Source organism: Serinus canaria, chromosome 19 (genome assembly GCF_022539315.1).
Source record: "Serinus canaria isolate serCan28SL12 chromosome 19, serCan2020, whole genome shotgun sequence".
Lineage (NCBI taxonomy): Eukaryota > Metazoa > Chordata > Aves > Passeriformes > Fringillidae > Serinus > Serinus canaria.
In genome coordinates, this window is record NC_066332.1 from 4,417,035 (window position 1) to 4,436,323 (window position 19,289).

General features: G+C 42.7%; 1 protein-coding gene across 3 annotated transcripts in view; it reads right to left on the reverse strand.

The window, feature by feature from the left end:
• Positions 1-18,327, reverse strand: part of FOXN1 (forkhead box N1) — a 36,718-nt gene extending 18,391 nt beyond the window's left edge. For 2 of the 3 annotated variants that reach the window (XM_018919392.3, XM_009094934.4), the window contains exon 1: positions 17,777-17,995. The gene's annotated coding sequence lies outside the window, so the exon portion shown is untranslated. The other variant, XM_018919391.3, reaches the window with a different exon arrangement.
• Between the last annotated feature and the right edge of the window lie 962 nt (positions 18,328-19,289).

Below are 19,289 nucleotides of genomic sequence, written 5' to 3' on the forward strand. Positions count from 1 at the left end.
GCTGTTTTCAGAGGGACTATATTAAAAAAAAGGATATTTTTTATCATTACTCAGACTGATGGTTACAACACACTTACATTTTCCCTTTTGTTTTTTATTAGTCCTAATCCCTTCAGCCTTTCTGTTCTGTTTTGCATGACTTAAATGTATCTGAGATATGTAAATAACTTCATCATTCCATCCCTGTTTTTGTTAGCTGGATCTCCTCTCAAGTTCCCAATCTTTGATCTTTGGAAATAGGAGCCATATCTGATGGTGTTCTTTGGATTAAAAGGAATAAATTTAATTTTCTGGTCTTTTGTTTTCCTTGTTGACTGTAATCTTAGAGTAAAACAAAAGTGGAACATGCATCCTTTTATGTCATGCACCAAGTCTGGAGCTACATGAAGGTGTTCATAATTTCAATTTCAGGTGAACAAATCAGGGAAAAAAAAAAGCCAATTGAATTCCAGAGTTAATCTGCCAGGTCTTTGCCACGTGTTGAAATAGCTGTTGGGTAAATATCTGAGGGCTTTGTTAGGTTTGCTTAACAAAGATATATCACCTAAAAACGTGGAAACCTTTTTTTGCCTTTCTAGTTCAAAGAGAAATCTGTATTTATGATGAGTAAAACTGCACTGCCCGGGGGGATGGAGCACAATGGGGCTTGGGAATCAAGCAGGAGACCTGGAGTAGAACATCAGGGGAAAAAATGATGTGAGAGAGAGTTCAGAAATGTCTCGGGCTCTTCTCCCAGTGGCTTAACTGGAGGCTGATGAGGAGAGAGATTCCTCATCTTGAAAGAGGCAGGTGGGAAAAATGTCAGCTAGGAAAGATATGAGAGTGACTATTTGTAATTTGTGGGTGTCTATTTGTATTTTGTGAGTGTCTATTTGTATTTTGTGAGTGTCTATTTGTAATTTGTGAGTGTCTATCTGTATTTTGTGAGTGTCTATATGTATTTTGTGAGTGTCTATTTGTAATTTGTGAGTGTCTATCTGTATTTTGTGAGTGTCTATATGTATTTTGTGAGTGTTCCTCACTGGCTGCCCTCCCAGTGCTGCCTCCCCACTTATCTTCAGGTTACACAAAGCTGTCTCTGACCTCTCTCTTATACTGCAATTTTTCAGCCCAGCTGCCTCATTTGTGGTCTGGAGCATTAGAGTTTTATTGAAAGCTTTTGCACAGGTACAGCTCTTGCCTGGTGGCTTCTGCATTGTGGGAGAATTTCCCCAAATTCTTTCTGAAAGCAAAGAGAATTTGTCAGGGTTGTTTGGAAAATCAGTACAAAAGTCCAGAAACACAAAGAATTCTGAGACCTTTGCCAGGTTCTGTTGATAAATTGCATTTTGGTGGGAAAGGAGGAGTCTTAGTCACATTTTACACTACAAAAATTTCCCCCTGTGTAGGGAAACTGTTTTCATTTATTAAATGAGAAGCAGCCAGAGGGAAAGGTATTTTTCTTTTTCTGCTGTTAAATGAGAAGCAGCTCTATACCTAAATCAAGTTGGGCTGATAATCTGTGTTCAGTGGTGGTTATGGAATGCCTTTGTCAAGGATCCATCCTGGAGGATCTCCCACATGGGGATAAATCCCAAGGCACCAATCCCAGGGCTGCTTTCAGCTTTCCCACTGGCACCAGCAGCTCCAGGTTCTGCTCATCCTGGAATGTTGTGGAAATGTCTTGCTGTGAGAGAAAAACCTCTGGCCACGTACTCCTGATTTTAATTTTGTTCTTGGAGTCCAAACTTCTCACTTCAAAAGCCACTTGCAACTTCAGCCTGCTGAAGTGTCTCACAGCAGGTTGCAAATGCAGATCAGTTTGAACTGCCAGATCAACATTCTGAAAAATCTTTTTGCTCTCACTGTTCATTAAATCTTTTTAAAATGTCCCTTAGAGACACTCTAATTGTTAAGAGAACATATAACAAAAAAAAAAAAAAAAAAACAAACCAAAAACAAAAAAAAAAAAAAAAAACCAACCACCCCAAAAACCTAAAACCCACAAAAAAACCCAAACCAAACCAAAAACCAACTCAAAAACCACTTTGCATTGTTAACAGGGATTTTAGCAAAGAGAAATCACAACACTCACTGACAAATCTTCTTAAGGAGCAGAAATTACAGCCAGGGGAGGTTGCCAATAGTCAGGATTACAATAAATCATTTGCAACCAACTGTTCCTGGGAGACAGAGCTTAAGGAAGTTGTGGGCTGCCTGGATGTAGGATGTGCTAAAGCAAACAATGATGCTTTGATTTGCAGAGAGGTATCTGATTATCCCAGCTGCAGCTGGAGCCATTTCATCTCCTTTTGGCTGCTGTAAATGTGGCGTGACCACGCGGGCTCCTGTGATAAGAAAACTGCCAGGAAAGTCAGAAAGGAGGGAGAAGCTGTAACCTCAGCTGGCTGCTGGGGTGAGCGAGGCAGCAGCAGCTGAGCCTTCAGCTCTGCATGACTGAGCCCCGTGGCAGCAATCCAGGGCTGGAACAATCCCTGGGTTTGTGTCTCCTCTGCCTCCTGCAGCCTCCTGAACTCTCTGAGTGCCCCGTGCAGCCCCTGGGGCTGGGATTGCTCCCACGGGAGGTGTTTGGATGTTCCTCAGCTCCCAGTCCATCCCCTGTGCCTGCTGCCTGAGCTTGGTTGGACACCAGCTTGTGTGACCTGCTCCCATCTCTGCCCAGAACCCTAAATCACCATTTTCCTCTCCATTTTCCCAAATAACTCAGTGGAATTTTTTTTTCCCCCCCTCAAGTCTTTATGAAAAAAGGAGCCACGAGGTTTCAGAATCCCATTTTTCCTTTTGCAGTTAAAAATCCATCACATGCCAGTTGTGCCAATATCACAGAAGTGCCCAGAGTGTTGGGACTGACACTTGTCATGGAGACAGGAATATTTTCCACATAATTAATTATGGAAAACGTTCAGAAAAGGGATTTGTTAATAAGAATCTGGATTTTTTTTTTTTTTTATTAAAGGCTTTTAATGAATTCAAGACTTTTCTAAGGTTGTTCCTGCCAGGTTGACACTGGAGGCTGTGCTGGCTCATCAAAGCTGTCACTGCTCTGTTGATCCCTGACATTCCTGTCACTGAGGCTTGCCCTGTTTTTAGGAGACATTTTCAGGAACAGGATTGGAACCTGCCCAGCCCAGCACTAAACTCTGGTTTGGCCACATGAATTCCTCACTGCTTCCCTGCTCCTCTTGACAGGACCTTGATTACAGGATACTTGAATAACTTTGCACAGCTTCTAAGGACTGTAATTTCTTTTCTTCTGGATTTAAATCTGCCTGTGAATTTGTTTAATTTAACTGTGCTGGGTTTTGCTTTCTTATTCAAGTGTTCTGAGCTCAATTCTCTCACAGTTAGCTGTGACTGCTGCCCATAATTGGCCACCTCTGGATATTTAGATATCTATTTACCTTTTGCACATTTAGAGAAAAATAAAGTTAATGTGACAAACTCAAGGATGAGTGAAGAAAATTTGCCAATGTGAGACCCTTTCTGCATCCAGTGCCATGGGATGTGTTTGCTGCCAGCTAAGTGGTAAAGGACTGAATTCCTGGAAGAGGAGGATGCCATTTTTAATTAAATCATCCCTGAATTATCAGGGTTTGTTCATTAAGGGCTACCTGTAGGCAAGGCTGAATTCCAGGTGAGCTCTGTGGACTAATTGCCACCATGTCCAGGTGTGCTGTCCAGCAGGAGGGGTTGGGAACTCTGGAACATCCAGGTGCCTCCTGGATGAGGTGGGGACAGTGTTTGCAGCAGGTTTTTAATCTGCTCCAGGAACACATTCATTAAAAAAACTACAACTCTCTGTGAAAATAAACCTTCAAAAGGCATTTACCCCAAATCTATTTTATGGGGGAAAAAAATGTAGAGGCAGAACCAGGAAATTTTTTTCACTGTAGAAAATATCCAGGTGATGTTTCACTGTGGTGTTTGGTCCAAGTTCCCATCCTTACATCAGCATTTTAATTTTTATTCTTTGCTTATATTTTATCCTGCATCTTTACTTCTGACACCAACAGAGAGGACAGTCTGTCCCTGCATAGAACTTTGTGAATTATTACATTTTCCTTATTTTCCTACTTTTTTTCCTGGATAAAATGAAGCAATTTTTCATCCCGAAGCCATTCCACACCTCAGATTATACTGCAGCCCTTTCCTGAAGGATTTCTAGTTCTGCTGACACCTTTTTGGGATGGAAAGGCCAAACCAGCTCTGGTGTTTGGGATGTGAGCACACCATGGTGGTTGCTCTCCAGGCACACAGAAATTCCCTCAAAATAGAGAAAAGCAGATTATAGAGCTTCTTCTCAGCTTCACTGCAGGTCCTGTTGGTTCTGGGAATGGATTTTACCTCTAGTTCTGAAGAATTAATTAATGCAGAAGTAGAAATCCTGACAAAAATTCACACACTATGGCTGAAATGACACTGTAAGGACTTCCCTGTTTCCTCTAGACTGGGCAGACTCATCATCTGGGAAGTCAGGAATAGAGAAAAGTCCCTGAGAGGGGCTGAAGGTGCACAATTAGCCCAGCAAAGAGGGAACTCAGCACTGAACAGAAACCAAGCAGGGAGAAATGCAGCTGAGAAGGTGAAGGAGTTTGTCAGGTGCACTTGGTTTTCCCCCCACCCTTTCCCTCCCCATCCTAAACACTAAAACACCTTCCCAACCCCACCAGCAGCCCGGTAAAAGAGCTGTCAGCTCTCCCCAGCAGCCCTGCAGCTCTGGCAGTGTTTTCCAGCCCAATCCTTTGCATAGCCTGTCCTGTTTTCTGGATGAATGGTTCTGCTGCTTCCTGAAGGAGGGGTGTGAAATTTCATTGCTTTCTTGTAGAACATCTAAGCATGAAGTCAGACACAGTTCCAAGGGCTGGGAGCAGTTAATATGACCCAGAAACTGTGTGATTCTGTCATGAATAACCAGCAGGGTTGGCAGGAAAAACCAGCACAGGAGATAACGGCGTTCTCTGGCTGATGGCAGCAAATCTGTGACTGAAGGCTCTGGGCTGAATCCAGAGCTTTCCTCTGGCTCTGGGGAGTGCCAGTGAGGAGACACCACAAACAGAGCAAAGCTGTCCACACAGCCAGGTGATATAAAAGCAGTTTATAAAAGCAGCTCCAGACAGTCAGTGGGAGGGGAGATAAGGAGGTGCCTCCTTGGGCTCAGAATTCATCCCTGAAATCTGGGAGGGTGCAGCTTGGAATGAGCACTCTGTCCTTCTCCAGGCATCCCTGGCAGCCCTGCACCTGTGCTTCACTCTTACCTTTTTTACAGCCCTGTTTCACACCATCCCTGGTGACCTTCATTGTCCCCTCCTGCTATAATTACATCTGCTGTCTCCCACGGATTCCCTCCTCCATCCTTTCCTTTCCTCTCCTGCAATGACAGGCTGGCTCACTTCACTTTCTTCTACCACATTGCAAAGCCTTTTAAAATATTCCAATGCATCCCTTTCCTTTCTGGGGCCATTTTGGTTCCCAGTTTCCAAAGCAGCTTGTGGGCCATCCACAATATTTTCCATATCCACAATATTTTCTATATCCACAATATTCTGGATAAGGTTATTATTTTTTTTTCTAGAGTCCACCACTACATTTGAATGAAAATGCCAGTACCAGTTGGTTTTAAAACCAGATGCTAAGAGTGGACAGTGGTGAACATTTCCAAAGATGTGAGGAGCACTGGATGATATCATAAATAATGTGGGTCAGGGATTGTCAGCTCCTCCAGCCCCAAACCACAACAAGCTGTGGCCCTGCTCCTTGTGCACAATGAGAGGTGATTAATGAGCAGCAGTTCCCATGAACTCCCTGCTGATAGCTCAAGGGCTCTGGGTGCCACATTGCACCCATCAATCCTCTCTGGGGAGCACGTAGGGGGGGGACACACAGGGGAAGGACTTTTGGGAGCCTCCTAATTTGTTTCAGGTTCCTTTTTCTCCCCTGGGTGAGTCACACTCCTCTCCCTGGGACTTGAGAGTTCATCCTGGGATCTCATGCCATCTTTGTGTCTTTATGAGAAGGTGTGGAGGATGATCCACCCTAATGGTTTCTGTTGCTGGCTGTGGCAGCATGTTTTATGACGGGTGTGGTACATTCCCATTTTCTCTGTTGTGCATGCACGGCCCCACCCGTGGCCACTCCCACCCTCCCACTGGGAATCGCCCACAGTAAGCTCTGTAATTACCTTTATTTGATCTGAGAAATGGATTTGGGAATCTTATTATTACTCAGCACACTCGTAAGCTGAGTATGTTAAAAAAAACCAAAAAAAAACACAAAACAAAACAGGAAAAAAAAAAAACCCAACAACAAAAAACCTCCTTTTGGATGGCTGATTCACAGCAGGGATGTGTAAAGTGCAGAGACATCAGGCACACCAAAAACCAAGTTCAGGGACTGTTTGACTTCAGTTTGCTTTGGTTTTTCTTTGGAAGTGTCAGACTGCAATAGGTGTAAACACAGAATTTCACCTGTTTGGGATTCCTAATGCCAGCAGGCAGAGCTGCCCTGAGTTAGAGTTTTGATTGGAGCAGATTCTGTTGGTTTTACCTGGAATTAAATGGAATCAGAGCTTGTACATGTTTTACATGTTTACTCTGTGGAGTTGACACAGCCTCTGAGCTTCTCAGGAAAAAAAAAACAATTTATGCTGCCAACAATGCAGCATTTATTTTGGGGGGGAAAACTTTGAAAAGGTGGAATAAAAACCCACCCAAACCCCAAGACTAAAGCTCCTGCTCTGCCTTCAGAAGATCAAAGGCCTTTCAGCATCCCTGTAACAAGCAGCAGCTAATCCAGGCACTGACAGGAGCACAGCTGATGGGCACTGATGTGTTCTGCTGACACCCATTCCTAGGCATGCATGAGAAATGGTGCATATAAAGCAGGAAAAATGAAGGAACAGGTCGTGGAGAGGGACACTTTTTCCTAGCAAGAGCCTCTCTGTGCACAGAGCCACAGTGCTGGTTTTCCCCACTGGTCCATACTGGTTCTCATGTTAAAGTTTACTGGGGAAACTGGGCTGAGGGTTTGCTTGGGTGAGCAGGAAGAGCTTTGGACAAGATTCTTCCTCACCAGGTTTTAAAGGAACCAAATTTCCACTGGAATCCTGGATACAGACAGAAAATCTCTTTGCTTGGGTGAATATTTGGTCGAAAGAGAAACCAGAAGGCAAAAGTGCTGGGGTGACCTTTGGGGGTCTGCTGAGGTTTTGTGGGGCTTAAAGTATTCCCAGAAAACCTGGAAAAAAGGGGTTTTTCCATGAGAGAGTTTGCAGGGGGTGGTGTTGTTCTGAGCAGTTGTGATGAAGATGAGGTGGGAGGAAGAGCAACAAAAAAAAAAAGATGAGGTTCAGTGATGGGGCATGAACCTGACAGGTTAAAGAGGAGTGAAAGAAGCACTGGGCTGCAGTTCTGCAGCAGCTCTGATGTGAGAGATCTGCCTTAAACACATAAACCCACAGAATATTTCACATTTCAGTGCCACGGATTCTCTGCAGTGTAAAAAAAGTGCCATAATTCCAGAGGTCACAGCTACAGCTGGAGCAAACTCTGCTTAGGGAAAAGGGAGAGGCAGAACAAAATTGGGGGTGAAAAAATAAGAAAAAAACACAAAATCCTGATTATCCCAACATCTTGTCTCCCTTCCCAAAACCACAGAGTCATTGCCACCCCAGCATCAAGCAGAGAACTCAGATTTTGGTGTAAAGCAATGGGATTCCAGGAAATGCAGGAGGGATAAATGAAGGCCAGCTTGGAGATGAAATATGGGAAAATACAGCCTGACCTTGCTTGCAAAATGAGTAACACAGAAATATGTTAATCCTTCAGGGAGGGATATCTGCTGGGAAGAAGATGAGATGGAAGCTGAAATTAGGAAAGCTGAAAGAAATGGGGAGGGGGAAGGAAAAGCAAATGTTATATTAAAAATAGGGATCATACAGAAAGGCATTAAACTCCCCAGGAAGGGTTCTGTAAGTGCTGGAAAACTCAATATTTGCTGTAAATATGAGTACAAAGGAAATTCCTAGTGGAAAACCTGAAAATGAGGGAAAACATGAAATTTTTAAACCCATCTGCTTCTACAGCCCTGAGGTGCACCAGAGAACCCCAAACCTGCAGATTGTGGCCACATCATCCCTGCCCCAATTTCCCCTCTCTGCCTTCACTGCCAAATGTCCAAGGCTGGATTTTCCCCCTTTCCCTGCCCACTTCCCAAGCTCTCCCATCCCTTACACCCACCTCTTTCCCCAGTGCCTGCTCTGCTCCTCCAGCCCATTTCTGTCTCCCACTCCCTGAGTCCTCACCACCAACAGCACCAAGAACAGCTGCTTGGTTCGTGATATAATCTAATTTTATTCTTCACCAACTTGAACTCCTTTGGGAAAGTTCTTTGTGAGAACTGTTTCTCCTAAAAGAAAAACAAAACAAAGTTTCTTTCCCCAGTTCTCTTCATTCCTGAGTGCTTGGAAACAGATTGTTCCAGCCACTGTGATTTAAATGCTTCAAGCAAAACTTCTGCAAAATTTGTTTATCTGGGATGGATTTGTTCAGCCTTGTGAAATGTGAGAAGATTTTATATTAATTTTTATTTTATTTTCATATTCATTTTAGGTGTATTTATTATATATAATACATACTCATTGTATATTATATTAATATAATATATAATATATAATATATAATATAGATAATATATAATATATATCTATATATAATATATCATATATAATATATAATATATATCTATATATATATAATCTATCTAATATATATAATCTATATATAATCATATATTTATTGTATTTATTTAATATTCATTTTAATTTAATTTTTCCTCAGCACAACCACAGAAATGGTGGGAACCACAGAGGGGAAATGTCAAAGTTTGTGATGTGCAGAATTTTTTTGAGGGATAATTGAACCTCTCCAAGGCTTCAGTCTTGAAAGTATTTTATCAAGGGTAGCTAAGAAATGGAGACCATGATAAAAGTCCTTTCCTTGCTTAAATATCTGGACTTTTAAATGAATATCTGAAGCAATAATCTCCTTCCAGAGCTCTGTTGGTGTTCAAAACAGCATCTCTGCTTTCCACTCTTTCTGAGCAAATTCCAAATTCAGACTTTTTGATGCCCCTGTACTGAGTGAATCCCTCCAGGCTGAGCACATCCACTGTGCTGATAACTGAGACCACAAATGTGCTTTTGCTTTTTTCTACCCCAAATTGTGGCTGATGAAAATATCTTCTGGCAAAGTATGAAGAAAGGAAAATAAAAGGCAGGTTCAATAAACTAGAAAATGCAGAGGAGGGATTCAGTTCTGTGATATTATGAACACTTCTCACTGACAGAAAAACAAACAAAAAAACAAAAAGGGATTTTCTCTCACCACAAAACCTGAGGTAAAAACACCCCTGAAATAAGGAATTTCACAGGAACAGCAAACATCCCCTGACTGTGTGTGCAAAAACAGTTTTGCAACAAACACCCTGAATAAACAGCCCCTGTTTCACTGAGAAAACATCATTTAGGCAGGAATATTGAATTAGATAATTCAATATTGCCAGACCTTGAAGCTGGTACAGAATTCTTCATAGAGATGAAAATTAGAAGGCAGAAAATGGTTGAAATTAATTAAGAATCACCCCAGTCCTGCATTTTCCTGTGTCCTTGTGCAGTTGATGAAGCCCAAGAGATTCTTCCTGGGAGCCTCATCCCCCCCTGAACGGGGATTTTCTCCATTCTCTCCTGAGTGGGAAAATTCACTCCTTTATTTAACAGAATCTTCAGTTTTGGGGAGCAGCTGGCTCTAAAGAAGTTGAAACCATGCTCATTCCTTCTCTTGAAATATTAAATTTCAGTGATACATAAGAGATAATTAACTGATCTAAGGGGATTACCACATTAAAGGCTGAGACATAAAGCTCAACCCATTCCAAAAGCTGCTCTGTTTTCTTATACATAAAAAATCATGCAAATTAAACTTTTTACAGGGGTTTGTTTTCAACACAAAGCGCAGCTGATAAAGAATATTCATTAAGGGACTAGAAATCCAGTTTTGTCTTTGTCCCGTGACAAGCAATTTCAGGAGAAAAAAAAGAATTTATATTTTAATATATTATTAATGATTTAAGCACTCACAAATCTGTGTCAAGTGTGATAATGGCAACAGCTCAATATTTTGGCTCCTCTTACAGATCTCTGGGGATAATCAAATTTTCACTCGTTCCAGTGTTTTTTTTTCTTGGGTTTTCTAAACCACTTTGGGACTAAATGTAGAATATTATGGTATTTGGGGCATTATAGAGAGGGGTGCAAAACCAGGACAGGGAGTCATGGATTCAGCAGGAGAAACAAAATGTCAACATGGGAAAGCAGAAGCCTGAACAAAGAGACTTTGGGGATGTTTATTCATAAATTAATGAATGAACTTGAAATTAAAGAGCATGTCTTTGTCTAAGACCTTTTGCTTTCACATATTGACACCCTCTGATTTAATACCTTTTCCTGTTAAACCCAGAATTTTATATTGTGGCAGATTGTCAGTTATGAGGTGGGAGATGTGTTTTACAGCCAAGGGGATTTGTGCCTGGGGGGAGTTTTACCTGAGTTTATTGTGGAGGAATTTCTGGGTGAGTTTTGTCAGCTTTGGCTGCTCTTTGCTGCTGAAGAGACACAAATTCCTGTGTGGAGGCAACCTCACACTTTGCTCCCTTTGTTACCTTTTTTTTGTGATAGGAGATCTCACTCCACAGTCAAAGACCATTTTCCTCCATGGCTGGGAGCTAAAATTGTCTGGTTTTCATGGGCAGAGCTAAAAGTGTCTGGTTCTCCAAGCCTGATTTCCTATGAATACCAAGATCTACAGAGCAGAGCTGGAGGAATTCAGGAGAACTGGGCTGGAGGGGATTTCTGGAGAGGATCTGGGCCAGCTCTCCCAGCTCAGCTGGGTTACAGTGGAGACAAGAGCAGGAAAAGAGTGCAGAAATAAAAAGCCTGGTTATAAATAAATAAATAAAAAAAAAAAAAAAAAAAAAAAAAAAAAAAAAAAAAAAAAAGAAATAGAAATAGAAATAGAAATAAAAATAAAATAAAATAAAATAAAATAAAATAGAAATAAATAGAAATAGAAATAGAATGAAATAAAAATAGAAATAAAATAGAAATAAAAATAGAAATAAAATAAAATAGAAATAAAAATAGAATTAAAAATAAAATAGAAATAAAAATAAAAATAAACATAAAATAAAAATAAAATAAAAATAAAATAGAAATATGAAATAGAAATAGAAATAGAAATAGAAAATAAAAATCTATAAAATTTATAAATGTATAAATAAACGTGCCTGGTTGTTTTGCCAGGCCCTGAAGTTTGGGCATTCACATCCCCAAGGAGCCCAGCACCAAACCTGCTCCACCAGGGGAAAGGAATCCTTATGGCTCCTCTCATTTGCTTCTCCTACAGCCTTTCTTTTCTCTCTCTATCTCCAAACTGAACAATGCCACTTGTCCCTTTTCTAATTGTGATCCCTGGTGTCTCATTTTTGGGTTGTTTTTTTGGGGAACTCAGTGCTGCTGGAATATGGAGTGTGCAAGAATTGCAGTTTTGATCTCATCAGGAATGCAGATGTTTGCATTGGCAGCTAAAAAAAAGGTAAAAGCTCGACTCTCACAGGTTTCTTGTAAAGCCTCAGGCAAGTATCACAGAGACATCACCTGCTCATGTCTCAGAATTTGGAGATGCTCAGTTTGGTTTTCCATGCTGTTCATTCCATGGAGTTCACTCCTGACACTTCCCTTCCCTTTCAGTATTCACAGATTCCACATTTTCCTTCTCTCCTAAATTCCACTTTGCCTTTCTTTCTCAATTTTGTTTTTTCCTTAACAGTGTGTTTGTGTGGGAAAATCTTCTACTCCTGTATTCCTGATCTTTTATATTTTTGTTGAACAGATTTTTAAGAATGGCTTTTTCTGAGGAAGCTTTCAGCAATGAGGAACATCATCAGTTTTAGCCAAATTTTGCAGCCTCCTTTGCAGCCCTGTGGAGCAATTCTGCATGGATAAATCTGACTTATTTTGCCTGTTGGAAACAGTTTCCTGCTGCATTTTTGTACATCAGTGGGGAAAAGGAGCAGGTGGCAGAATTATACAGGGTTTTAGCTGAACTCTGAGCTTCAGGGCACTCTCACCTCTGTGAGGATGGGCAGAAATCTGGGAAATTTTACCTTTTTTTTTAGGAAAAAATCTAGAGTGATTTAACCATTAATTTTTTTTTTTTTTTTGAGGCAAAGAGCTTTTCCACACAGATATTTTATGCTGTGTGCTGAAGTGATGCATACCCACAAACAGTAAATTTCCATAGATTTAAATGAGTGGTGTTATTGCTCAACACCTCACAAGACTGTGTGCAGACTACCCAAAAAAAAAACCAAAAAAACCAAAATTGCTTTGCATGAGTGGCTAATCTTGGGTAACTTGGTCCTGGTTTATAATTTTTCAGTCCTTTGAAAGGTTCTTCTAGAAGATGTTGGACAATAACCCTTGCTGCATGTTTCCAAAACAGAATCCAGGTGTCACAAAGCTGACCCCAAACCCATAGGGTAGAACAGGTGCTCTCTAGACACTCTGCATTTCAAAGGAAAAAAACAAAGAGAAAAAAAAAAAAAAAAAAAAGAACCCATCCCAAATCTATTCCTGGGTGGAAAAGTAGGGCAAACATTAATTACTGACCTTAAAGCCCAGTGGAAAACTAACGGGGCATTGCCAAGTCAGAGGATGAGAAATGGTGGAATATTAATGGTGTTGGCCTGTGATCTCAGCCAGGGGAAGAATTCCTGTGTTCTCACCTCCCAGAGGACAGGGCTGGGGCTTTGTCAGGTCTCCAGGTTCACTGGCCCCACTTAATTCAGTTCTGGTGAGTTTTAGAGAATCAGCTGAAATTCCTGCAGAGCTGCAGGTCTGGGAATGGGCTGGGCACCAGAGGATTTAGCAGACTGAAAGGAGGTAAATCACTGCCTGTCATCAAAGGAGAAAGGGTGAGGGAATTACAGGTGGCAGATTTAAAACTCCCAGGAAAGGACAAAGTTTTAAACCCACTGAACTAAGGGGGAGGGAATAAAAAGGCAAAAGTAGAAACTATTGTGAATTTGCTAAGGAGGAATTGTCCTGGCAGTGTAGTTTCCCTGGATCTTGGCCTTGCCAGGACAGAATAATTCAGATTATACAGCTGGGTATTAGTGAGGCTGCTCTGCTTTTGCCCGTGATGTGCCCATGAGCAAGCTAAGAAAAAGTATTTGAGATAAAACTCTAACAGAGAGGAGGTGAAGCTGGGTGGAGCAGAGCATTAGGAGGAGTTGGAGAGTGGCTGCTGTCAGAATGAAAGGCTGTTTGGGGTGGATTTCTTCAAGAGCCTGCCACTGCTTGGTGTTTTCACTAATGACTTGGAGATGGAGAGGAGCTCTAATCAGATTTGGAGACAACTGGGGATGGGAGGCTCTGCCTCTCTAGGTGGAGGGCAGGATTAATATTCAAAAGGAGGCAGGAAAAAGAGTCTGCAGACAGCAAAATACAGTTCAGTGGTAAGTGAGCTCAGCATCCAGGCAGGGATAAGGAGCCCTGCAGACAGTGAGGGAGGAGAAAGCAGCAATTCTGCATGGGAACATCTTGGGGGCTTGCAGGGCTGTGAGCTGAGCCTAAATCAGCCAGACTGGGGCATAATGGAACAGGCAGGCAGGCTGGCAGAAATGTGTTCTGTGAGACCTGGGAGGGGAAATCCTCTTGGTCAGGTGTCAGCTGAAGGTTTGGGATTTTTGGGGATGTTTTGGCTCAGAGCATTTTGAAAGGTTGCTCTCCAGTTTGAGGAGGAGAGGAGGAAGGATGCTCAGAGCCCTGGGAATTCTGGCTTATGAGGAAAGTCTGACAGAATTGAGGTTGTTTGGTCTGGAGGAGAATTTACACTGCAGGACATTCCAGCTCCTTTTTCCCCCCCCTCTTACTTGCTCTTCTTTGCAGCAGCTCAGGAGGACACTGCCTGGCTGTTTAATTATTCCAGCTGGGAAAATAGTAAATTATTTCCTTCTATGAATTACTTGCATTCCTGGGAGAACAGGTTCCTGTCTAATATTTCTGGCATCCTACCATTTGCCCACAGAGGGGAATGTTGCAGGGACCTGTCCTGGCAGGTCTGTTGAACCAGCAGTTAGGAGTTTGCAGGGCAGGGATCCCTGCCCATTCCAGGAGTAAAGTACTGGATAGGTGTGGAAGTTGTAAGCTGACACTGGATGAGCTCCTTTGAGAGGCTCTAACAAACTGGTGAGGCAGCAGTACAGAGGGAAACAAATTGGGTTAAAATGACAGCATGTTTAACTTCATTACATGACTCTGATGGAACCTCACCCTGGATGCTTCATTCATTTCTGAGCACTTCACCAACAGAAAGATAATAATGCTCTGCATTGCAGTGGCCCTGTCTCATCCAAACCTCTTTAAATGATTTTGCATGTATTTACTGAGCCTCACAAGGCACTGCTGAGATTTCTAAAGGCTGCACAGGAATCTCTCTGCTAACCACACGTTTGGCAGCTCCCTCCAGTCCTCAGCAAGCATTCAGCAGGGCCCAGAGAATGCAGGCTGGGTTGGAAAACTGAGGGGATTCAGGTAAAAGACATAAAATGACCTGATGTGTCATTATTTTGTCCATGGAATGCCATGCCAGACAGCTCTAAGCCCTTGCACCCTGAATAAAATAAAGAATAATAAATTCCAGCACAGCTGTTTGGAGCAGCCTGGTCTAGTGGGAGGTGTCCCTGCCCGTGGAACAAGAGGAGCTTTAAGGGTGCTTCCAATCCAAACCATCCTGTGTTTTTTATGGTTCTGTGTGGGCTCTTTAATTGCTTTTTGAGGGAATTGTAGTGGCATATATTCCCCTGGGAAGGGTGACTTTTTTACCACCCAAAAGGAGGAAAAATCCAGCAAGCACAGAGCTCTGGGTCATACCCAGGTCTGAGCTCTCTGGGCATGATGGAAACAACCACTGCTGGCATCTCATGAGTGAGCAGGAGACTGGGTGCACAAAATGGGTGAAAAACCCCCCAAAATGGGCAATGTTGTGTGCAGGACTTCCCTGATTTTGAGGAAAACAGCAGAAAACCCAGGATGTCTGTCTGTCTGTCTGTCTGTGGGGTGAGGAGACAGCAGAGGCTGTGCTAATGAGGGCACCACTTGGGTTTGTGCCTGAAATGTGGCAGAAGAATTAATTACTGCCCCAATTAATTATTTCCCCAACTAATTCTTGCCCCCCATCTCAGAAGTGGCCAAGTGTCTTTGATCAATAGGACAAGACTTTGCTTTTAGTTTCCCAAATTTCAGTGTCCAACATTCCAAGCAGCACAGCAGGGCCCTGATCCCAGAGTGACTCAGGAGGGAGAGCAGCCCCTCACAGCCCCCATCCTGACCCCCAAATCCCTGGAATTGGGGTGGGGAAGGACCTGAAAGCTCAAACCTCCCACCAGGGCAGGTTGTGGGGATTTACTCAGGGTAAATCCCTTGGCTCTGGCACTCCCACCATGGAGAATTCCTTGGGAGGACTCAGCCCTGGCTGTGCTCAGGAGGCAGCAGAGGAGGATGTGATTTGTAGCTCCCTCCTAATCTGCATTATCTCCATAATTAATCTCTTTGTCTTTGGAGCTAACGATTTTGGAGGTGCAGGAGAGCAGGGAGGTGTGTTTGACCCAAATCTCTGAGCAAGGAGAAAGGGCAAGGCCACCACCAGCAAATCCTCTCTGCTGGGAAAAATCCACATTTTCTGGGGCTGAGGGACTCTGAGCCCCAGCTGCTGCTGCACCACATTTTCCTCACATCCCACCCAAATTTTCCTGACTTTTCAAGGGGCACAGGCAGCAGGAGCCAGGCTGGAGTGCTTTGCATGTGTGATTGTTTGGTTTGTTGGCAGTGTCTGTAAAAATCCACCATGAGACACTTCAGGGTAAATACCTGTAGTGGTTTAAATTTTTCTTTTTCATTTTGTTTGGGTCTATTTGAAATTTTATGCTTTTTAAAATATCAAGCATGGACTAATGCAGGACTTCTGCCTCCCAACCTATCCTGGTCACTTTAGGCTGTAACCAAGGATCAATTTGGTTATAACATAAATCAATTATCAATATTTTCTGCCGGGGTTTGGAAATTTCTGTTTCAAATATTTTTGGAGGCCATATCTCTGCCTCCCTGTCCTTGGTCATTTACCAGCACATGAAATCAGGTTATGGCAGTGATTTCATGAGTGAAAGTAGTTCTGACACCATTTCTTGTGTGAAATACCTGGAACTTTGTGGCCAAAAATATCAGAATATTGTCATTGTTGTTAATGTTCAGTTTCCAGAAATCCTAAAAAAATTATGATTTCTTTTAATTTCTGTAGCACAGCACAGATGCTTTGAAAGGACAGAGAATTGAAGGGACCTTTTCTGATTTTTTCAAATGTATTTTTGTCATTATCCTGAACTGCAAAAAAGGAAACCCTGTTGTGACCAGGGATGGATCTGAAGGGTTTTTGCTCCATGTAGGTGAATCTTCCCTCTCTCTACACTTTCCTCTTTCAGTAAAATCAAAAGTTTTCTGTGTTCCTGGCAGGTTCCTGTGCTGCACCTCCCACAGTGGCTTTGCACAGATATTTCCATTTTCTCCCCAGAGTGCTGGGCTGACTCCTGCCCCTGGCACGTGGCTGCAGGAACAGCCAGGAGCAGCAATGTCACACCAGGGTCTCTGCTCTTCTGCAAGCCAGGACTTTCTCACACTCTGCTTTTACACTTGAGGCTCAGATTATCCCATTTACATCAACCCTTCTTCTGCCAGTGCCCATCTCTCCCCACCAGGATGAACAATCTGCTTTAGTGGAGTTTTTTCTTGGCTGAATGTATCAAAACTGGCTGGTAGAAAACTTCACCATCTCTTGCTCCTTCAGAAATACACTCCATCTATCCAAAACTTTTTTCCTTTATGCCCTTAATTAGTTATTAACAAAATAAATGCATTTGCAGCCCACACCTCACCCAGTTCAACATTATCTCATGTAGTATTCAAATTAGAAACACATGATCCTGACAAAGCAAACTGAAACATTTATAAAATCTGACTCCCCAAGATTTAGTCTGCTGTCCAGGAAGGCAGGAGGGTCAAGAGTTGAATGACAGATGGTTGTTATTTATAGATTTAGGTAATTGCTGTGTTTGTAACACAAACAGTCCCTTTCTGGCTGGAAATCTAACAGGCTGAAACTAAAAAGTGAAAAGAAAGCGGTATCAATAAATGAGAATTCAGTTTCTACTGGCAGTGCTGAAATTCAGCCACTCCTGACCTCAGCCCATCCTGGCTTCTCTTGGAGGTGACTTCAGCCACCTTTCCACATGGGAATAAATCCAAACAAAGTTTTCATCCTCTGCTACAAACCACACAAGGCAGAAGCACCAGATTTAAAAGAGGAGTAAAAACAAGCTTGGTTCCAAATCCCAGAACTTCCCAAGGTTTTGATTCACCACTGGAAAAGTTGGATAAAAAACCTTCCAAGAACTGGCGAGACTTCCTGCATTTTTGTCAGCAATACTTTTCTTGGTTTGTGAATTCCCCCCGTTTGTTTTTTTCCTTTCAGGTGATGAAAACACTTCCAGCTTTCTTTATAATTATGGAGCAGAAGGATTGGATTGAGCTGCACCCGAGACGAGAAAAAGCCACTTTTTTTTCCTTCCACCTCCAATCTTCCTCCCAGCACCAAGGGATCCATGGACTTACCTGGATCTCCTTGGCTCCTTCTGTGCTGCTGGCTGGCAAATACCTGCAGGAGCTGCCGAGGAACAGGATGGAGGTGCTGACCTTCCCCTCCCTCAGCCTGGAGTTCTTCAAAGGCAGCCCCAGGGACTCCACATTAAATAGAGGAGCCCGGGCAGGAGAGCTCGGCTCCCCCTTCTGTTTGGCTTTCACGGCTGAGCTCTAAAAAAGCTGCACCGAGGTTTCCTCTTACCTTTCTACTGAAGCACAACGGCGTGGTGCTGCTCCAGGACAGGATTAGGTCATTCAAAGAGCCCAGAGAGAGAGAGAGTGGAGCTCAGAGGCTCCAGAGGCTGGAAGGATCTGATCTTACATCAGGTGAGAGAAGGCAGCTGGCTGGGCAAGCCAATAATTATGATATCAGCTCTTGTTGGCCTCAGGCAGTCCTGCATTTAATAAGAATACAAATATGACTAAGCTGCTTTTTTTTTTTTTCTTTTTGCCTCGTTCTCTTGGTAATTCCTCAGGGAAGTTGGGCAGGTATGGAGCTCTAACTGTCTGGAAAGACACAGCTCCCTCTCCTCCTCTCTGTTTTCCTTCTGATTTAAAACACCCATCTGTTGCCTTGTTTTGCAAACCTATTATCCACCTGTGGTTATTAAAAACACTCTTTCCTGGCATGGAGCTTGCCAGAGGATCCCAAAGCCTCCAGCTCCCAGAAATAGGTGCCTTTCTTCCCTTTCTTCAGCCTGAACTCTCAGCACAGAAAGAACACGTTGGAATGTCAAAACATCTTGCACTCGAGGTTTTATTCTTTCCCAAACCCAGAGTGCCTTACCCAGTGATAAAACCAGGACTAAACCAGAGGAATAGGTCAGTGTGGGCCTGACTTTGTACCTGGATTTGTGTGCAGAGAGGAGCAGGAACTGAAATGTGCAGTTGCAGGAAGGAGTGTTTGCTGCCCTTACCTGGCTTTGTGCACCCTCTCCAATCCCCTGATCACACCTACTGTAATAACACTCACCTACCTCATAGGGTGTTGTGGGGATTAATTAATGTTTGTAAAGTGCTTTGAAGATGAAAAGCCCTGAATGAGTGCTAAATATAATTATCATCATTCCACAAAACAGTAGAAACATCTCCATGGCCCCCAGGTCGTTGTATAGGTACACCCATGTTTATCTCCCACGATTATGGTCAGATACTGAACCAGGTATTGAAACTTTGATAAAAATTCTCTCTCTGCTCTGGAGGATGAATTTGAATTCATGCTAAGTCCATGCTGCCCGTGAAGTGTTTTTTTGTGATACCTGTTGGAGAATATTTTACACTGATCTGTGACAGGAAAGCTCTGCCAGGGCACCCACGTGCCCCAAAAACAGGAGGAGGAAAATCCATGTTTGCACCTGTGATGAATTATTTCCTGTCATGAATTTTACAGATTGGTTTTATTAAATCTGTCAGAGACTTCTGATGCTGGAAATGAAGACTTTGTCAATTTATCTGCTGGAACTTCTAGTAATGTGGAGTGTTGGTG